Source organism: Saccoglossus kowalevskii, chromosome 19, assembly GCF_978046115.1.
Source record: "Saccoglossus kowalevskii chromosome 19, keSacKowa6.1, whole genome shotgun sequence".
Taxonomy (NCBI): domain Eukaryota; kingdom Metazoa; phylum Hemichordata; class Enteropneusta; family Harrimaniidae; genus Saccoglossus; species Saccoglossus kowalevskii.
Window position 1 is genome coordinate 4,478,741 of NC_140659.1, and position 22,846 is coordinate 4,501,586.

General features: G+C 42.7%; 1 protein-coding gene across 1 annotated transcript in view; it reads right to left on the reverse strand.

Moving 5' to 3' along the window:
- The window catches only part of LOC100368488 (erlin-1-like), a 54,620-nt gene extending 33,940 nt beyond the window's left edge, over nt 1-20,680 (reverse strand). The window contains exon 1 of the mRNA XM_085493956.1: nt 20,583-20,680. The gene's annotated coding sequence lies outside the window, so the exon portion shown is untranslated. The remainder of the gene's footprint in view (nt 1-20,582) is intronic.
- Between the last annotated feature and the right edge of the window lie 2,166 nt (nt 20,681-22,846).

Below are 22,846 nucleotides of genomic sequence, written 5' to 3' on the forward strand. Positions count from 1 at the left end.
ACATTCACCTAGAGTACAGTGGATTTGACCGCACCATTGAGTCTGCGGCACACTCACCCAAAGTACAGTGGATTTGACTTCTCCATTGAGTCTGTCACACTCACCTAGAGTACAGTGGATTTGACCTCTCAATTGAGTCTGTGGCACACTCACCCAGGGTACAGTGGATTTGACTTCTCCATTGTGTTTGTCACACTCACCTAGAGTACAGTGGATTTGACCTCTCCATTGAGTCTGTGGTACACTCACCCAGAGTACAGTGGATTTGACCTCTCCATTGAGTTTGTCACACTCACCTAGAGTACAGTGGATTTGACCTCTCCATTGAGTCTGTGGCACACTCACCCAAAGTACAGTGGATTTGACTTCTCCATTGTGTTTGTCACACTCACCCAGAGTACAGTGGATTTGGCCTCTCCATTGAGTCTGCCACACTCACCCAGATTACAGTGGATTTGACCTCTCCATTGAGTCTGTCACACTCACCTAGAGTACAGTGGATTTGACCTCTCCATTGAGTCTGTGGCACACTCACCCAAAGTACAGTGGATTTGACCTCTCCATTGAGTCTGTGGCACTCTCACCCAGAGTACAGTGGATTTGACCTCTCCATTGAGATTGTCACACTCACCTAGAGTACAGTGGATTTGACCTCTCCATTGTGTTTGTCACACTCACCCAGAGTACAGTGGATTTGACCTCTCCATTGAGTCTGTGGCACACTCACCCAAAGTACAGTGGATTTGACCTCTCCATTGTGTTTGTCACACTCACCCAGAGTACAGTGGATTTGGCCTCTCCATTGAATCTGCCACACTCACCCAGAGTAGAGTGGATTTGACCTCTCCATTGAGTCTGTCACACTCACCTAGAGTACAGTGGATTTGACCTCTCCATTGAGTTTGTCACACTCACCCAGAGTACAGTGGATTTGACCTCTCCATTGAGTCTGTCACACTCACCTAGAGTACAGTGGATTTGACCTCTCCATTGAGTTTGTCACACTCACCTAGAGTACAGTGGATTTGACCTCTCCATTGAGTCTGTGGCACACTCACCCAAAGTAGGGCTAATCTGCACTGGCTCGGAAGGTTGTAAATGATTAGCTAGTTTGAATTTGCATAACAATACTGACAATGAACGTGCATTCAACGCCACAAGTTTTTTTGTTTTTTTAGCCAATCAGAATTCATCTTCCGAGCCAGTGCAGATCAGCCGCCAAAGTACAGTGGATTTGACCTCTCCATTGAGTCTGTCACACTCACCCAGAGTACAGTGGATTTGACCTCTCCATTGAGTTTCTCACATTCACCTAGAGTACAGTGGATTTGACCGCACCATTGAGTCTGTGGCACACTCACCCAAAGTACAGTGGATTTGACTTCTCCATTGAGTCTGTCACACTCACCTACATGTAGAGTACAGTGGATTTGACCTCTCAATTGAGTCTGTGGCACACTCACCCAGGGTACAGTGGATTTGACTTCTCCATTGTGTTTGTCACACTCACCCAGAGTACAGTGGATTTGACCTCTCCATTGAGTCTGTGGCACACTCACCCAAAGTACAGTGGATTTGACCTCTCCATTGTGTTTGTCACACTCACCCAGAGTACAGTGGATTTGGCCTCTCCATTGAGTCTGTGGCACACTCACCCAGAGTACAGTGGATTTGACCTCTTCATTGAGTCTGTCACACTCACCCAGAGTACAGTGGATTTGGCCTCTCCATTGAGTCTGTCACACTCACCTAGAGTACAGTGGATTTGACCTCTCCATTGAGTCTGTGGCACACTCACCCAGAGTACAGTGGATTTGACTTCTCCATTGAGTCTGTCACACTCACCTAGAGTACAGTGGATTTGACCTCTCCATTGAGTCTGTGGCACACTCACCCAGAGTACAGTGGATTTGACTTCTCCATTGTGTTTGTCACACTCACCCAGAGTACATTGGATTTGGCCTCTCCATTGAGTTTGTCACACTCACCTAGAGTACAGTGGATTTGACCTCTCCATTGAGTCTGTGGCACACTCACCCAAAGTACAGTGGATTTGACCTCTCCATTGAGTCTGTGGCACTCTCACCCAGAGTACAGTGGATTTGACTTCTCCATTGTGTTTGTCACACTCACCCAGAGTACATTGGATTTGGCCTCTCCATTGAGTCTGTCACACTCACCTAGAGTACAGTGGATTTGACCTCTCCATTGAGTCTGTGGCACACTCACCCAGAGTACAGTGGATTTGACTTCTCCATTGAGTCTGCCACACTCACCTAGAGTACAGTGGATTTGACCTCTCCATTGAGTCTGTGGCACACTCACCCAGAGTACAGTGGATTTGACTTCTCCATTGTGTTTGTCACACTCACCCAGAGTACATTGGATTTGGCCTCTCCATTGAGTTTGTCACACTCACCCAGAGTAGAGTGGATTTGACCTCTCCATTGAGTCTGTCACACTCACCTAGAGTACAGTGGATTTGACCTCTCCATTGAGTCTGTGGCACACTCACCCAGAGTAGAGTGGATTTGACTTCTCCATTGTGTTTGTCACACTCACCCAGAGTACATTGGATTTGGCCTCTCCATTGAGTTTGTCACACTCACCCAGAGTAGAGTGGATTTGACCTCTCCATTGAGTCTGTCACACTCACCCAGAGTACAGTGGATTTGACCTCTCCATTGAGTTTGTCACACTCACCCAGAGTACAGTGGATTTGACCTCTCCATTGAGTCTGTGGCACACTCACCCAGGGTACAGTGGATTTGACCTCTCCATTGAGTCTGTCACACTCACCTAGAGTACAGTGGATTTGACCTCTCCATTGAGTCTGTGGTACACTCACCCAGAGTACAGTGGATTTGACCTCTCCATTGAGTCTGTCACACTCACCTTGAGTACAGTGGATTTGACCTCTCCATTGAGTCTGTGGCACACTCACCCAAAGTACAGTGGATTTGACCTCTCCATTGAGTCTGTGGCACTCTCACCCAGAGTACAGTGGATTTGACCTCTCCATTGAGTTTGTCACACTCACCTAGAGTACAGTGGATTTGACCTCTCCATTAAGTTTGTCACACTCACCCAGAGTACAGTGGATTTGACCTCTCCATTGAGTCTGTGGCACACTCACCCAGGGTACAGTGGATTTGACCTCTCCATTGAGTCTGTCACACTCACCCAGAGTACAGTGGATTTGACCTCTCCATTGAGTCTGTCACACTCACCCAGAGTACAGTGGATTTGGCCTCTCCATTGAGTCTGTCACACTCACCCAGAGTACAGTGGATTTGACCTCTCCATTGAGTTTCTCACATTCACCTAGAGTACAGTGGATTTGACCGCACCATTGAGTCTGCGGCACACTCACCCAAAGTACAGTGGATTTGACTTCTCCATTGAGTCTGTCACACTCACCTAGAGTACAGTGGATTTGACCTCTCAATTGAGTCTGTGGCACACTCACCCAGGGTACAGTGGATTTGACTTCTCCATTGTGTTTGTCACACTCACCTAGAGTACAGTGGATTTGACCTCTCCATTGAGTCTGTGGCACACTCACCCAAAGTACAGTGGATTTGACTTCTCCATTGTGTTTGTCACACTCACCCAGAGTACAGTGGATTTGGCCTCTCCATTGAGTCTGCCACACTCACCCAGAGTACAGTGGATTTGACCTCTCCATTGAGTCTGTCACACTCACCTAGAGTACAGTGGATTTGACCTCTCCATTGAGTCTGTGGCACACTCACCCAAAGTACAGTGGATTTGACCTCTCCATTGAGTCTGTGGCACTCTCACCCAGAGTACAGTGGATTTGACCTCTCCATTGAGATTGTCACACTCACCTAGAGTACAGTGGATTTGACCTCTCCATTGTGTTTGTCACACTCACCCAGAGTACAGTGGATTTGACCTCTCCATTGAGTCTGTGGCACACTCACCCAAAGTACAGTGGATTTGACCTCTCCATTGTGTTTGTCACACTCACCCAGAGTACAGTGGATTTGGCCTCTCCATTGAATCTGCCACACTCACCCAGAGTAGAGTGGATTTGACCTCTCCATTGAGTCTGTCACACTCACCTAGAGTACAGTGGATTTGACCTCTCCATTGAGTTTGTCACACTCACCCACCCAGAGTACAGTGGATTTGACCTCTCCATTGAGTCTGTCACACTCACCTAGAGTACAGTGGATTTGACCTCTCCATTGAGTTTGTCACACTCACCTAGAGTACAGTGGATTTGACCTCTCCATTGAGTCTGTGGCACACTCACCCAAAGTAGGGCTAATCTGCACTGGCTCGGAAGGTTGTAAATGATTAGCTAGTTTGAATTTGCATAACAATACTGACAATGAACGTGCATTCAACGCCACAAGTTTTTTTGTTTTTTTAGCCAATCAGAATTCATCTTCCGAGCCAGTGCAGATCAGCCGCCAAAGTACAGTAGATTTGACCTCTCCATTGAGTCTGTCACACTCACCCAGAGTACAGTGGATTTGACCTCTCCATTGAGTTTCTCACATTCACCTAGAGTACAGTGGATTTGACCGCACCATTGAGTCTGTGGCACACTCACCCAAAGTACAGTGGATTTGACTTCTCCATTGAGTCTGTCACACTCACCTACATGTAGAGTACAGTGGATTTGACCTCTCAATTGAGTCTGTGGCACACTCACCCAGGGTACAGTGGATTTGACTTCTCCATTGTGTTTGTCACACTCACCCAGAGTACAGTGGATTTGACCTCTCCATTGAGTCTGTGGCACACTCACCCAAAGTACAGTGGATTTGACCTCTCCATTGTGTTTGTCACACTCACCCAGAGTACAGTGGATTTGGCCTCTCCATTGAGTCTGCCACACTCACCCAGAGTACAGTGGATTTGACCGCTCCATTGAGTCTGTGGCACACTCACCCAAAGTACAGTGGATTTGACCTCTCCATTGAGTTTGTCACACTCACCCCCAGAGTACAGTGGATTTGACCTCTTCATTGAGTCTGTCACACTCACCCAGAGTACAGTGGATTTGGCCTCTCCATTGAGTCTGTCACACTCACCTAGAGTACAGTGGATTTGACCTCTCCATTGAGTCTGTGGCACACTCACCCAGAGTACAGTGGATTTGACTTCTCCATTGAGTCTGTCACACTCACCTAGAGTACAGTGGATTTGGCCTCTCCATTGAGTCTGTGGCACACTCACCCAGAGTACAGTGGATTTGACTTCTCCATTGTGTTTGTCACACTCACCCAGAGTACATTGGATTTGGCCTCTCCATTGAGTTTGTCACACTCACCTAGAGTACAGTGGATTTGACCTCTCCATTGAGTCTGTGGCACACTCACCCAAAGTACAGTGGATTTGACCTCTCCATTGTGTTTGTCACACTCACCCAGAGTACAGTGGATTTGGCCTCTCCATTGAGTCTGCCACACTCACCCAGAGTACAGTGGATTTGACCTCTCCATTGAGTCTGTGGCACACTCACCCAAAGTACAGTGGATTTGACCTCTCCATTGAGTTTGTCACACTCACCCAGAGTACAGTGGATTTGACCTCTCCATTGAGTCTGTCACACTCACCCAGAGTACAGTGGATTTGGCCTCTCCATTGAGTCTGTAACACTCACCTAGAGTACAGTGGATTTGACCTCTCCATTGAGTCTGCGGCACACTCACCCAGAGTACAGTGGATTTGACTTCTCCATTGAGTCTGTCACACTCACCTAGAGTACAGTGGATTTGACCTCTCCATTGAGTCTGTGGCACACTCACCCAGAGTACAGTGGATTTGACTTCTCCATTGTGTTTGTCACACTCACCCAGAGTACATTGGATTTGGCCTCTCCATTGAGTTTGTCACACTCACCCAGAGTACAGTGGATTTGACCGCACCATTGAGTCTGTGGCACACTCACCCAAAGTACAGTGGATTTGACTTCTCCATTGAGTCTGTCACACTCACCTACATGTAGAGTACAGTGGATTTGACCTCTCAATTGAGTCTGTGGCACACTCACCCAGGGTACAGTGGATTTGACTTCTCCATTGTGTTTGTCACACTCACCCAGAGTACAGTGGATTTGACCTCTCCATTGAGTCTGTGGCACACTCACCCAAAGTACAGTGGATTTGACCTCTCCATTGTGTTTGTCACACTCACCCAGAGTACAGTGGATTTGGCCTCTCCATTGAGTCTGTGGCACACTCACCCAAAGTACAGTGGATTTGACCTCTCCATTGAGTTTGTCACACTCACCCAGAGTACAGTGGATTTGACCTCTTCATTGAGTCTGTCACACTCACCCAGAGTACAGTGGATTTGGCCTCTCCATTGAGTCTGTCACACTCACCTAGAGTACAGTGGATTTGACCTCTCCATTGAGTCTGTGGCACACTCACCCAGAGTACAGTGGATTTGACTTCTCCATTGAGTCTGTCACACTCACCTAGAGTACAGTGGATTTGACCTCTCCATTGAGTCTGTGGCACACTCACCCAGAGTACAGTGGATTTGACTTCTCCATTGTGTTTGTCACACTCACCCAGAGTACATTGGATTTGGCCTCTCCATTGAGTTTGTCACACTCACCTAGAGTACAGTGGATTTGACCTCTCCATTGAGTCTGTGGCACACTCACCCAAAGTACAGTGGATTTGACCTCTCCATTGAGTCTGTGGCACTCTCACCCAGAGTACAGTGGATTTGACTTCTCCATTGTGTTTGTCACACTCACCCAGAGTACATTGGATTTGGCCTCTCCATTGAGTCTGTCACACTCACCTAGAGTACAGTGGATTTGACCTCTCCATTGAGTCTGTGGCACACTCACCCAGAGTACAGTGGATTTGACTTCTCCATTGAGTCTGCCACACTCACCTAGAGTACAGTGGATTTGACCTCTCCATTGAGTCTGTGGCACACTCACCCAGAGTACAGTGGATTTGACTTCTCCATTGTGTTTGTCACACTCACCCAGAGTACATTGGATTTGGCCTCTCCATTGAGTTTGTCACACTCACCCAGAGTAGAGTGGATTTGACCTCTCCATTGAGTCTGTCACACTCACCTAGAGTACAGTGGATTTGACCTCTCCATTGAGTCTGTGGCACACTCACCCAGAGTAGAGTGGATTTGACTTCTCCATTGTGTTTGTCACACTCACCCAGAGTACATTGGATTTGGCCTCTCCATTGAGTTTGTCACACTCACCCAGAGTAGAGTGGATTTGACCTCTCCATTGAGTCTGTCACACTCACCCAGAGTACAGTGGATTTGACCTCTCCATTGAGTTTGTCACACTCACCCAGAGTACAGTGGATTTGACCTCTCCATTGAGTCTGTGGCACACTCACCCAGGGTACAGTGGATTTGACCTCTCCATTGAGTCTGTCACACTCACCTAGAGTACAGTGGATTTGACCTCTCCATTGAGTCTGTGGTACACTCACCCAGAGTACAGTGGATTTGACCTCTCCATTGAGTCTGTCACACTCACCTTGAGTACAGTGGATTTGACCTCTCCATTGAGTCTGTGGCACACTCACCCAAAGTACAGTGGATTTGACCTCTCCATTGAGTCTGTGGCACTCTCACCCAGAGTACAGTGGATTTGACCTCTCCATTGAGTTTGTCACACTCACCTAGAGTACAGTGGATTTGACCTCTCCATTAAGTTTGTCACACTCACCCAGAGTACAGTGGATTTGACCTCTCCATTGAGTCTGTGGCACACTCACCCAGGGTACAGTGGATTTGACCTCTCCATTGAGTCTGTCACACTCACCCAGAGTACAGTGGATTTGACCTCTCCATTGAGTCTGTCACACTCACCCAGAGTACAGTGGATTTGGCCTCTCCATTGAGTCTGTCACACTCACCCAGAGTACAGTGGATTTGACCTCTCCATTGAGTTTCTCACATTCACCTAGAGTACAGTGGATTTGACCGCACCATTGAGTCTGCGGCACACTCACCCAAAGTACAGTGGATTTGACTTCTCCATTGAGTCTGTCACACTCACCTAGAGTACAGTGGATTTGACCTCTCAATTGAGTCTGTGGCACACTCACCCAGGGTACAGTGGATTTGACTTCTCCATTGTGTTTGTCACACTCACCTAGAGTACAGTGGATTTGACCTCTCCATTGAGTCTGTGGTACACTCACCCAGAGTACAGTGGATTTGACCTCTCCATTGAGTTTGTCACACTCACCTAGAGTACAGTGGATTTGACCTCTCCATTGAGTCTGTGGCACACTCACCCAAAGTACAGTGGATTTGACTTCTCCATTGTGTTTGTCACACTCACCCAGAGTACAGTGGATTTGGCCTCTCCATTGAGTCTGCCACACTCACCCAGAGTACAGTGGATTTGACCTCTCCATTGAGTCTGTCACACTCACCTAGAGTACAGTGGATTTGACCTCTCCATTGAGTCTGTGGCACACTCACCCAAAGTACAGTGGATTTGACCTCTCCATTGAGTCTGTGGCACTCTCACCCAGAGTACAGTGGATTTGACCTCTCCATTGAGATTGTCACACTCACCTAGAGTACAGTGGATTTGACCTCTCCATTGTGTTTGTCACACTCACCCAGAGTACAGTGGATTTGACCTCTCCATTGAGTCTGTGGCACACTCACCCAAAGTACAGTGGATTTGACCTCTCCATTGTGTTTGTCACACTCACCCAGAGTACAGTGGATTTGGCCTCTCCATTGAATCTGCCACACTCACCCAGAGTAGAGTGGATTTGACCTCTCCATTGAGTCTGTCACACTCACCTAGAGTACAGTGGATTTGACCTCTCCATTGAGTTTGTCACACTCACCCACCCAGAGTACAGTGGATTTGACCTCTCCATTGAGTCTGTCACACTCACCTAGAGTACAGTGGATTTGACCTCTCCATTGAGTTTGTCACACTCACCTAGAGTACAGTGGATTTGACCTCTCCATTGAGTCTGTGGCACACTCACCCAAAGTAGGGCTAATCTGCACTGGCTCGGAAGGTTGTAAATGATTAGCTAGTTTGAATTTGCATAACAATACTGACAATGAACGTGCATTCAACGCCACAAGTTTTTTTGTTTTTTTAGCCAATCAGAATTCATCTTCCGAGCCAGTGCAGATCAGCCGCCAAAGTACAGTAGATTTGACCTCTCCATTGAGTCTGTCACACTCACCCAGAGTACAGTGGATTTGACCTCTCCATTGAGTTTCTCACATTCACCTAGAGTACAGTGGATTTGACCGCACCATTGAGTCTGTGGCACACTCACCCAAAGTACAGTGGATTTGACTTCTCCATTGAGTCTGTCACACTCACCTACATGTAGAGTACAGTGGATTTGACCTCTCAATTGAGTCTGTGGCACACTCACCCAGGGTACAGTGGATTTGACTTCTCCATTGTGTTTGTCACACTCACCCAGAGTACAGTGGATTTGACCTCTCCATTGAGTCTGTGGCACACTCACCCAAAGTACAGTGGATTTGACCTCTCCATTGTGTTTGTCACACTCACCCAGAGTACAGTGGATTTGGCCTCTCCATTGAGTCTGCCACACTCACCCAGAGTACAGTGGATTTGACCGCTCCATTGAGTCTGTGGCACACTCACCCAAAGTACAGTGGATTTGACCTCTCCATTGAGTTTGTCACACTCACCCCCAGAGTACAGTGGATTTGACCTCTTCATTGAGTCTGTCACACTCACCCAGAGTACAGTGGATTTGGCCTCTCCATTGAGTCTGTCACACTCACCTAGAGTACAGTGGATTTGACCTCTCCATTGAGTCTGTGGCACACTCACCCAGAGTACAGTGGATTTGACTTCTCCATTGAGTCTGTCACACTCACCTAGAGTACAGTGGATTTGGCCTCTCCATTGAGTCTGTGGCACACTCACCCAGAGTACAGTGGATTTGACTTCTCCATTGTGTTTGTCACACTCACCCAGAGTACATTGGATTTGGCCTCTCCATTGAGTTTGTCACACTCACCTAGAGTACAGTGGATTTGACCTCTCCATTGAGTCTGTGGCACACTCACCCAAAGTACAGTGGATTTGACCTCTCCATTGTGTTTGTCACACTCACCCAGAGTACAGTGGATTTGGCCTCTCCATTGAGTCTGCCACACTCACCCAGAGTACAGTGGATTTGACCTCTCCATTGAGTCTGTGGCACACTCACCCAAAGTACAGTGGATTTGACCTCTCCATTGAGTTTGTCACACTCACCCAGAGTACAGTGGATTTGACCTCTCCATTGAGTCTGTCACACTCACCCAGAGTACAGTGGATTTGGCCTCTCCATTGAGTCTGTAACACTCACCTAGAGTACAGTGGATTTGACCTCTCCATTGAGTCTGTGGCACACTCACCCAGAGTACAGTGGATTTGACTTCTCCATTGAGTCTGTCACACTCACCTAGAGTACAGTGGATTTGACCTCTCCATTGAGTCTGTGGCACACTCACCCAGAGTACAGTGGATTTGACTTCTCCATTGTGTTTGTCACACTCACCCAGAGTACATTGGATTTGGCCTCTCCATTGAGTTTGTCACACTCACCCAGAGTACAGTGGATTTGACCTCTCCATTGAGTCTGTCACACTCACCTAGAGTACCGTACATTGGATTTGGCCTCTCCATTGAGTTTGTCACACTCACCCAGAGTAGAGTGGATTTGACCTCTCCATTGAGTCTGTCACACTCACCCAGAGTACAGTGGATTTGGCCTCTCCATTGAGTTTGTCACACTCACCCAGAGTACAGTGGATTTGGCCTACCCATTGAGTCTGTGGTACACTCACCCAGGGTACAGTGGATTTGGCCTACACATTGAGTCTGTGGTACACTTACCCAGGGTACAGTGGATTTGGCCTACCCATTGAGTCTGTCACACTCACCCACAGGGGTACCAATGAAAGTGTAGCTTTTTAATGAAAATCACAGCTTTGACACCGTGCAGCATAGCTTGGTCAGGAAAAGCTTAGCTGCAGGAATGAAATCCGCTAGTTTTGACATCGAGAACTCAAGCTTTCAACATATTTTGATGTTGAGGGCGTACACAACATGGCTGCCTCCAAAAGCAGCGTTAGCGACGGTAAGTATTTTACTTGTTTTCTCAACAAAATCACCAAGTTATGCTGTGTAATATGCCGCAATCAGTGAGGTTCAATTTCATTTCTAGAAAGTTTCAGCCACCATTTTACGAAATTTGCAGAGAAATTTCAATTCCAATTTGCGAAGCGAACGGGCTAGCAAGACGTCCTATTCTTATACATGTACTTGGATTTAATGACAGTGTAAAGGCGTGGTGGGTTAGCGCATAAATGAAAGTTAGAGAAGCTAAATATTCATCTCATATGATGCTAACTTTTAAATCTTCATGAGCTTTTACAAACTCTCGAAAACAGACATTGTCAACACTAGCCACCACGTCTTTACACTGTCATAAAATCCAAGTACATGTATAAGAATAGGACGTCCTGCTAGCCTGTTCGCTTCGAAAATTGGAATTGAGATTTCTCTGCAAGTTTCGTAAAATGGTGGCTGAAACTTTCTAGAAATAAAATTGAACCTGAACTTCACTGATTGCGGCATATTACACAGCATAATTTGGTGATTTTGTTTAGAAAACGAGTAAAATACTTACCATCGCTAACACTGCTTTTGGAGGCAGCCATGTTGTGTACGCCCTCAACATCAAAATATGTTCAAAGCTTGAGTTCTCGATGTCAAAACTAGCGGATTTCATTCCTGAGGCTAAGCTTTTCCTGACCAAGCTATGCTGCACGGTGTCAAAGCTGTGATTTTCATTAAAAAGCTACACTTTCATTGGTACCCCTGACCCAGGGTACAGTGGATTTGGCCTCTCCATTGAGTCTATGGCACACTCATCCAGGGTACAGTGGATTTGGCCTTCCCATTGAGTCTATGACACACTCACCCAGAGAACAGTGGATTTGGCCATTCCATTGAGTGTGTGACAATCTCCCACAGGGTACAGTGGCTTTGGCCTCTCCATTGAGTCTGTGGCACACTCACCCAGAGAACAGTGAATTTGGCCATCCCATTGAGTGTGTGACACACTCCCACAGGGTACAGTGGTATTGGCCTCCCTATTGCATCACACTCACTGACAAGTTAAACTAGTTGATTGAAATTGACTAATTAGATATTTGCTGACAGAGTGACCATAGCCACTATACAAATGTTCACCTCACCAGAGGTGGACATACAGTCTTAGCGACCCAAAGAGCTCAATGTTAACCGAAGCGATGCCAATCTTCCAGGTCACCCTCATAGAATGTATGCATACATATTTACAAGTTGAGAGAGTTCAAGAACAGTGATTCCATTTTGTCGAGTTGCATCAAAGGACACCTTTTTTACCTTCATAGTGTATAAAACTAATTTCAGCAGCTTCAGCCTGATAAAGAATTGATTTTTACAAATACACCTGGCACCATCCCGTGTGCAGCTATATGCCATACTACTTTCCAACTTGCATCAGAAGACTGAAACAAGCTGCAAATAGAGATGAACACTCCTTGAGTGTCCTTGATATGTACAAAAAATGTAGATACATGTACAGTATACTGTCAAAACACACAAAATACATAACTACCGTACTCGACCGCGTTAGCGCCCAGGGGCCTCAACTCAGAAAATCACGATTTTTTAGGGGTGGGCGCTTACCCGAGCACCCCCCTCGAAAAAGAGTGCAATTGAAAAATTTGATTCATCAAGTGACAGATTACGTCTTTGAGGGAAAATCAAATTACGAAATTAGTTGAGTCGTCATTGATTTTCACAATGAAGAAACAGAAATGATCGCAAAAAATATGCACATTTTATTGCAATATTAATTACGTACCACCAGAATTTATGAAATTAAAAACATTTGAGTCTGTTGGAACACAGTCAAAGTCAAAATTGTCATATTATCTCCACTGACGAAGGTGTTGGATCGTACGCAAACTCTCGATGAAAATCACTTTCCGCCATGATGCATTTGCATTTGACCTGCAGCAGCATCCTTTGACCTAATGGGTCAAGTTGGTTATTTACCAATCAGAATGCTGTGTTGCACTGACGCAATTCTTTGGAAATTCCCGAAGACTTTCCGACAACGCAATGCGGAAGTGAATTATCGATGTCGAAGTACGATCTGTTGGAATTGATTTCAGCGAATAAACGACATGGTTTTTCCAAAAAACTAGTAACTAGCCATTTTTGAGAGGTAAACTGAATATGGCATGAAATATTTACAGCATTTTACTTGTATTAACAGGTCATTGTCGAAGCGTAGTTTACGCACGGTTACCGTGTTCTACGCATTCACAACATGTTCACAGCGGTCGATATCTACGCTGTATCATATAAAAACGATTACCAAGATTCGTTACGCAAGACCAAGTTTTAAATTAGTTGCATTTTGAAGGGGTGGGCGCTTTGCCGAATGTGACCCCAAATATAAAAATTGTGCAAAAGTGGGGGGTGGGCGCTCCCCCCCACTCAGGATCCATAGGGGGCCGCATGCGCGTTCCCATTTTCTCGGGAAAGGGGGTACTTTTTGACGATCTGTCTCGGGAACATTTTCCCGAGAAAATCATAGAAAAGGGGGTATTTTTTGCTTGTTTTCCCGAGATTCTCAAAATAGGGGGTGTATTTCAAAACACTTCCCGAGATATACAAAAAAGGGGGTTTTAAAAGGATTTCTAGACTGAAAAGTTCCCTAGATAGGGGGTGAAATTCATCGGAAAAGCCTGTGAAAGGGGGGGTTAAATTTTCTTCTTTTCCCTAGATAGGGAGGGTCAAAAAAAATGAGGGAACAAGCATAGGCCCCCCCTAAATATAGGGAGTGGGGGGGATTGCCCAGGCATGGGCGCTAACGCGGTCGAGTACGGTAAATCAAAAAGAGCGGTGCCGTCCCACGTCACAGTCTGTGATTCTCTTTAGAAAGATGAACTGCGCAACCGCAGATCGAATGTCTCAAAGCGTGTATCTTAACGCACTGGCAAAATTCACAGCAAGTGCAACTATAAAAATCACATGAAATCCTAGCTTTTCCTCTGATAAGAGAGTCATATAATGAAAGCAATCATGACAAACTAATTATTTGATGAATATTGTGTATATCATGTTCCCTTGACAAGTTATTGGTGTAAATCAGATAAATTCAGGAGCAAGGTACCTGGATGGAGTCAGACATGAATGTCAGCAGGTAAACACATGAATAAGTCTACCTGTAGTGTGTGAGTACATATGTATTATAAATCATATGATTATACAACTGTCACTGTAACGCAATAAGTTACAGCGTGCCGTAATTTTGCTGTATTTCACGGGGTATTTTCATCCTACCATATTAGGAAATGCTAATTCCAAATATGGAATGATTACGTGCATAAACATCCTCTAATAATAAATACAAACATGGCTGCCATGAGGGTGTGACCGGACTCCACACAAAGAAGTTCGCTGATTTTGTTCTAAACTTTTTGGATTTCGGCATTCCCGTGATGTATCCTTGGAAGGAAAAGATGTATAATAATAAGGTTATTATGAGGATACCGCAAAGTATGCACTCAGACAGTACATGTACACCGTCGCATTGTCACCTCCGCTGCGCGTCGGTCAACACTCCCGTTGTTCTGTCTTTGTGCATACTTTGAGGTATCTTTGTAATAATCGTTCAGTTATGGCTTTCTCATGGATAGCAGAACGATTACCAAGTTTGTTACTCAAAATTAATATGAAGATTACATTTTTCAATTGAAACATTTCCTGTTTTTGACTATGCTATATCTACATGTATGTTACGTTCTTTCTTCGTTATTAGCAAGTAACATTTTTTATTTGCTAAAACGGAAACAATGGCTTTGTTTATTTGGCTGATATCGATGTGAAACAGATTTCCTGTACTCTCTTCCTAGTCTGGGGAATCGATGTGAAACAGATTTCCTGTACTCTCTTCCTAGTCTGGGGAATCGATGTGAAACAGATTTCCTGTACTCTCTTCCTAGTCTGGGGAATCGATGTGAAACAGATTTCCTGTACTCTCTTCCTAGTCTGGGGAATCGATGTGAAACAGATTTCCTGTACTCTCTTCCTAGTCTGGGGAATCGATGTGAAACAGATTTCCTGTACTCTCTTCCTAGTCTGGGGAATCGATGTGAAACAGATTTCCTGTACTCTCTTCCTAGTCTGGGGAATCGATGTGAAACAGATTTCCTGTACTCTCTTCCTAGTCTGGGGAATCGATGTGAAACAGATTTCCTGTACTCTCTTCCTAGTCTGGGGAATCAATGTGAAACAGATTTCCTGTACTCTCTTCCTAGTCTGGGGAATCGATGTGCAACAGATTTCCTGTACTCTCTTCCTAGTCTGGGGAATCGATGTGAAACAGATTTCCTGTACTCTTTTCCTAGTCTGGGGAATCGATGTGAAACAGATTTCCTGTACTCTCTTCCTAGTCTGCGGAATCGATGTGAAACAGATTTCCTGTACTCTCTTCCTAGTCTGGGGAATCGATGTGAAACAGATTTCCTGTACTCTCTTCCTAGTCTGCGGAATCGATGTGAAACAGATTTCCTGTACTCTCTTCCTAGTCTGGGGAATCGATGTGAAACAGATTTCCTGTACTCTCTTCCTAGTCTGGGGAATCGATAACGTCATAACGGTTAAGTAAATAAAAATCTTTCGCATGGATGTGGATAGTTCAACCTCATCATATAGTTTACCAATGATATTATTACAAGATAAATAATTTACTTCATTGAACACATACAACAATACATATTTCCACTGAGATCAGTGACTTTTGAATGTGTATCACCAGTAATCAGTAGAAACAGTAAAAAAACATTATCAGATTTTGACTACTACTTTCTCAAATTTTGCATGATATTTTCATACAGGACATCTGTCATTCATACTAACGGAAGAGTTTATACTGATGAATAAGGTGACCAAGTTTGATAAAGTTTGGAATAGAATTAGTAAAGTTATTGTGCACGCATTAACAATCATTAATGACAACGACGTCAGCGACAGACATTTTTCTCTTAATATACCCTTTCATCTTTAATGATACTGGCAAGATAAAAACGATAATAAACCAGACAATTCAATATTACTTTGCAGATGCTCACTGTAACTGTAAAAAATTTAACTTTTATAGTAGAAACCTTCTCAAATAACAAAATGTACATCAAACCACACAGAATAAAGAAATCAGTCGGGTGATTGAATACACAGTATTCTCAATACTTCTATCACTATCAATATAGATATAAACGATGACACCATGTAGTCATTACACTCTGCTGTAATTTAACAGGAAATTGAGATTTGTCGTGCACAGGTGCAATATTACTAATATCATAGGAACAAAAGAATATCTACAAGTGCACACATATAATTTCAATAGACAATGAGAAAAAATGATATTCATCAGAGACAGCTGGGGCAGCTGATTATTTCAATAAAGTTTAGATTTTTTTCAATTATAATGTCTTTATCATAAGATCACTTCAAAGAATAGATTGGAAAACAAGACAGAAATAAAAAGTTTCACTACTAAGTATTGAGTGCATGTAATCATCTGAGCTTTTTAATTAATCAACAAGGTTTTGTACAAACAACATACACAAATACATTTAATGAAGAAAATGTCATGCAAGGCACATCCAAGGATTCTGACTATTTAAATTAGAACAAGAAAAGTTTTTACAAGTTAGTAGAGAGGATATTATGCTGCAAAGACTCCCTCCCTCTAATGGCATCAAGGACACCATCTGGTCAACAACTGTGAGTTACATATGTACAATCAGAAAACTTAGAACTGCAGCACTACGTATAGGAGAATTATCATAAAACAGACTGTTATATTTGTAGTAAATTCAAAAACAGCATACATGTATTTCTCTTTTTTATAGTCTTTTCATAATTATTAGCCTGTTGCATCTGAAATTGCTTAAGAAGTTGTTACCAAAATATGTTTTTATCACCTTTTTAGAACACTATTTTGCTTTGAACAAATTAATGAACGAAAATTGAATGTAAATAAACAAATGCATAAACATTGTAAGTAACACAGTGTATATAGCAATAGAACAAAAACAAAAGAACCAATGAAATAAATTTAAAAATCATTTGCGGAAAAGATAACATTTCATATTTTTCATTTCTAATTAAGAAGGCATTGTGTACAACTTTTCTTACACATTTGATAGTTTTATCTGTGCTTGCAATAAATGAATGAATTTTTGGTTTTTGGAGATTGGTTTGTATTTTAATCGGGAATACAGCTGTTGACAAATATTGTCGCTGTGATAGATATTTGGAGCATTCCATAAAAAAGTCTAGTACATCTTCTATTTCTTGAAGTAAGCATTGGCCACGAATTCTATTTTCTAAAGATGGTAGAACCATTTATTGATTTGCAATTTAATTAGCCCCATATTTTAATACAATAATATTATATTATACTATGACATATGTTCAGTTGTTTCAAAACTAGATTAGAACATTTTGTCCAAATGGCTCCAGTGCCATGGGACATTTCTAATTATTTGGCATATTTTAAAACAGTAAAACAAAAAAATTATGGAAAACAATTAGGTCCTTTGTTTAAACAAAATTTAGGACATTAACAAATAAATACCAGTAAATTGATGTTGTCTGGGAGCATCTGAATCACTGCATATTATGTAAGAGCTGAACAATCAGATTACAAGTGTTTATTATATTTTCCCTTAAGTTTTATAAATTCACAAAAAAAAGTTGAAAACTAAGAAATCTACATACTATGGTAGGGTTCAACAAACTATTTTAGGAATTTGATATACATGTACAAGTATAATGATGAGTAGACAGTAGCTAACAGATGGTGACTTAACAAAAGCCTAGGGGCTTTCTCACAGTACAATACTGCTCATGTATATTGTATACATGTAGCTGTCACAATATTTGGTGTCAAATTCTGTCTATGTATTTTTTTGGGAGAAACTGTCAAGCAAAAAGCTCAAATTTCACATCTGTTTCCATAGACCACAAGGAAAACACATTTCCTTATTAAAGTGCCTGTGAAATGCCCAACCACATATTTTCTGCTTCGGATTTTTGTTCCACTGAAATATACAGTTATTGAATTTTAGGGTGAAAATGATTACTTGTATTCGAGTAAATTTGAGATATTTCTCGTTTTGTAGCAAGGCCCACCTATCCAGAAACAGTTGACTGTTTTTGGCTTTCTGACTCTATCTGAAGTAAAAGTGCGCCACCAAATGGCAAAATACGAGAGAAAGCCATATTCTTGCGCTACACTTTTATAATACTGCGTCATTTAATGATATATATTTTTCAGTCAGTGCTTTTTTTTTTAATGTTGTATTTTGGGTGGAATAGTGTAAGAATTTATGCATTTGCAAATGATCTGATCACTAGATCAATGAGAAAAAGTTGGGGTGAACATTCTCCTTATATCCTCATACTGTAGATTCCCATGCGGAACAACTGTCCTCGTTTATAAAAGAACAACTTGGATTTAAAACAAGTGCCAATAAATTGAACATTCATTCACAGAGCATTCTATACTTTTCTACAGAGCACCAACCTATATACAGAGCTCACATCTGGCTTATGAAAGACAAACCTCACAACATAACAGCCCATCTTGCCATATAGTATTTGATAATTTTCCTACAGAGCAGCCAAACTTGCTACAGAGCTCTCTCACCTTGCTGACAAGTAAGAGTACACCTTGCTACAAGGTTTCTACCTTGCTACCAAGCATCCTGTACTTTTCTAGAGTACACCTGCCTTCATAAACAGAGCACTACATCTGGCTTCAGAATGCCCTAACTTGCTACATCACATTGTGCTACAAATAGAGACCTCCCAGAACAATGCAGAGATAAAGGAAAAATGGTACCTCTGCTTTAACCAATAATATTGACAGAAATTTATCACTTTCTTTTTCACACAAAGGGATAATCAAGTTAAATTAAAAACACAACTGGCTGCAGAAATTGTGGATGCATTCATTTAATATATTACAATTTTGTTCATTTATATTTTTAGTAATGCAAACTCAAAATGGTACTACATGTAGTACCCTGCAGAGTTCATGTGTGTAATGTTGTTTGTTTGTGTCGTTTCAGAAATACGCACTTCCAGCAGTAATGATTCTCACTAACATCATAACATAAATAATACAAACATGAAAAACACAAACGTGTGACTGTGGGTTAGGGCTCCTATAGACTGTTGCATTTTTTTTTTTTTTAATATCTTTGTGCCAGGCGACAGTTCTGGACATTGATTGTCACCGTTGTCTCTCCTGACTTTTTTTTTTGTATGTGCAAATGTAATTGCAAACGCTAGTGCTGACACATAGTGCATTTGCCACAGAAGTTATATTCATGTTTGGGACTACATGACAGGGCTGTGTGGCCATCTCTCTGTCAAATGGCAATTTTAATGCGCTATCCTGGCGTCAACCAGGCTCGGTCGAACACAAGCACCTGCGGACCTTAACAAAGGTTCCCCCAAAGTCGCATTCGTTAGTGAATGAATCTCGGCCAGTGGAATTGGCCTTCCCATTGAGTCTGTGGCACACTCACTCAGGGTAGGGTGATGTTCAGCCTAAGGTAGGATTTGAACTTGGGTCTACCGATCATGAGCCTGGAGCGACAACCACTATGCTACCAGTGACCGGTTGCATTTTGTTTATACTATAAGATAGTGCTATGGGTCATTCCCGTTTGTGTCCAGATCCACCATGTGGATAGTATAATTCCGGACGGTATAAAATAATGTACCTTTACTGTTCCGAGAGGAGGGAACATTGTAAATGAATTCCACATGGTGATAATTTTACTATGGGCTTCTGAAGGGTTGGATTATTGCAGTTTGTATCAGCAACTTTTTTTCAGTTCCGGGCCTCCCCTAGGGGCACTGTATTCGAAGATTGCACCATACTATAAATTTACAGAGAGTTAATCAGTCAGATGTTAAATCCGAGGGGTAAATTTTGGACTGTTTATTCCGTGGAGTACATTTGGGAGAATGATCATCCAGGTCCAGGTGTGTTTTCCGGGGTGCTGAAACACCGTTGTATATTTCCAGGGAGGAGTTATCAAAAACTAATCCGAGGGGTACATTTTTACTATAACCATCTGTGTAGGGGGTGTGGATACAAACTGGAATGACCCTATCTTGTGATCTCATACTCGTACATTCACCTGTGTAACCTATTAGTGGTATACAATATAGTCGTTATCGATGTTTACGTTTATCTCAGCACGAAATACCGACATGAGTACATAGATATACGTTTTTTGAGTGTGCATGAGCTGGAGTAGAGAAGAAACAAATCGAAAATGAAATTATTTTTATCGAAAACAAGCGATTATGCCCACTAATGATTCAGCGTGCTTTGCCAGTCACATGTTCTCAAATGTTGCTTCCGATATGTAGTCTAAAAAACAACATCATCTATCTGTGATTAACAAAAGATATCACTAATAGCTTATAAAGACGTACAAACCTGTGTGTTCTTCCCTGAAGAGATTTTTTTCAAAATAATCAGTCCTTCCCGGTTAGAAACGTTGACCTGTATTGCACTTCCGGGTTTGACAAGCACATGCGCAGATTTGAATTTAGATGAGCCTCGTTTTGATATCATTATCACCATGATATTTTTATCGCTACGGGGGGGGGGGGGGGGGGGAGGGGCATGTTTCCAATAAAACACTTTTAAAATAATACAAATTCAGTGGCGGTGGTACGGGGGGGGGGGGGCATGGACCCCCTCGAACAAAATGTTGCGGGGTCGCCCTTCAAAATCAAGTTGAAACCCTTTGTGTCAGCAAAATTTGCCCCTCAAAATGCAGGAAATAGGGTATATATTTCACAATTTTTTAAGGAGGAGCGTGCTCTCGGACCCCTTAGTAAGGTCCACCTTCGGCACAAGGTTAGTAAGCAGACCCCCCAATGATAAATTTCTGGCCGCCGCCTCTGAAATTACAATGTCCATTCCGTGTATTTGACCAGTTAATAAACTTAATAGAATAATTATACCATTGTTATAATTAGGATACACTCTGTGGTCCATTTGCACTTCCCGGACAATGCCGGGAGCAATAAACAAAATAGACGGGGTCTAGCCTGAGCTAAGACATCGCTGCTTTTTATTTCCGGGCCAGAAAACGTAGTTTTGGGTGGGAATGGCGCGATTTCCCGAAATATTTGGCCTAGATCTCACACATGTTTACGATTTACCCGAAACAGTTGAACGATGTCCATATAAATAACGATGGTTATTATATACAGGGTAAGTATAGTAAGAACATTATCTACGTGAATACCCTTCCCTTTCCGTGGCGGGATTGGGACATGCCAATCACACTACTGGTTTGAAATGCAATGTTTAGCCGTTATTTCACATGTGCGTATCGTAACTACTTTTTGCCGACTTGTGGCGAATATTAATATCATTTTACAGCAAGTCTCAGAAGTATTGGGGCAGCCAATTTGCAAACTCGCTAGCAAATTGGCTAACTGCTTGGGTTTTGACTAAACGGTTGGCTTTCGAATCCCGCTGGCGCCGGTTTGTGATCGCGTCCACTCTTGGCGAGTCTATATTGCATTAGGGGACATAGGATGTTTTTACGCATCCTCAGGCTGGTACATGTATGGTTTCCCCTGAATGATTTGAGCCCGAAAATGGTCACAGTCAGCTGGTATGATAATATTATAAATGCAATTAATCCACCGATATTTATTATTTGAGGTTAACCTTCTTGAACACTGCTTGAACCTAAATAGACAAGTTGAGAAACAGTTTCCTACAAATCAGGGAGAAAATAACAAACTTTCACACTCAAACGATCCGTTGGGGTAACATTAAGCCAACCTCTGAAAAATCGACCTCATTCGTCGTTTTTGTGTGGACATGAAGAGCATAGAACACTTTTCCTGGTATATTTCAAAGCGAAATCGCCATCCAACTTTAAGACCGTCGCTGATTAGCTCCTAAAGTATGAGGATCGCCTCCTGCTGTTACATAGATTCGTCTTAAGTGGGCGTGACCGCAAGACGGCACCAGCGAGATTCGAAAGCCAACCGTTTAGTCAAAACCAAAGCAGTTAGCCAATTCGCTAGCGAGTTTGCAAATTGGCTGCCCCAATACTTCTGAGACTTGCTGTAAAGGGCGCTGGTCGTCGCGCCACTTCCCTTTAATGACATCTGACGGAGTTCATAGCAATTGATTATATGCGATGAATCCAACACTTGCTAGGTTATGGATCGTAACTCACAAGAAAGGTGCTTTCAGAAAAAGTAATATCAGAGGCAACAGCTAGAAATTTTACACGTGGAGGCGAGATCTGCTCACAAACCTCCAACCGAAGGTGCGACTTTACTGGGGGGGGGGGGCAATGGGGGGAATACCTGGTACTGGTTACAGGAAATTAAAAAAAGGCATACGTTTTTACAGGAAATAAAAAGGAAAGTTTCATTTACAATAAAAAATAGATTATTATTATCCATTATTATATAAAGAATGTTTGTATTCCATTATTATATAAAGAATGTTTGTATTCCATTGTTATATAAAGAATGTTTGTATTCCATTATTATATAAAGAATGTTTGTATTCCATTACTATATAAAGAATGTTTGTATCCCATTATTATATAAAGAATGTTTGTATTCCATTATTATATAAAGAATGTTTGTATTCCATTATTATATAAAGAATGTTTGTATTCCATTGTTATATAAAGAATGTTTGTATTCCATTATTATATA